Raw genomic sequence first — 422 nt, forward strand, 5'->3', positions numbered from 1 at the left:
CTGTGAGTCTGTGTATGTATGTGTTATTATTTTCTGCGGTGCCCCTGGGCTCCTCTCTGTATATTTCAGTTCTGAATCCCTCCCCGCTGCCCTGTGGATATGGTATCTGTATCTTGGCATGAGGATGTGTGTCCCCGGGTGTCCCTATGTATGTAGCTCCATTTTATGGACATCCTCATGAAACCGGTGCCTCAGCGCCCCTGCATGTCCGGCCAAGCCCTCCCGTGGGTGTGTGACTCACAGACCCTTGCATGCCCTTCCCTGTGTTTGTGGTCCGCGTGCCTTTGTGCGCGTATGCTCCCCCTGCGCTTTTGAGGTCTGCGGGCGTCCGGGTCCCTGCGTGTGCTCGCTCGCGCCCCCGTGTCCCCCGCGCAGGACCTAGGAGCTGCGTCCGGGCGCCCCGTGGGCATCCCCGCGTGTGT

The sequence above is a fragment of the Pteropus alecto genome, unplaced genomic scaffold, assembly GCF_000325575.1.
Source record: "Pteropus alecto unplaced genomic scaffold, ASM32557v1 scaffold388, whole genome shotgun sequence".
Lineage (NCBI taxonomy): Eukaryota > Metazoa > Chordata > Mammalia > Chiroptera > Pteropodidae > Pteropus > Pteropus alecto.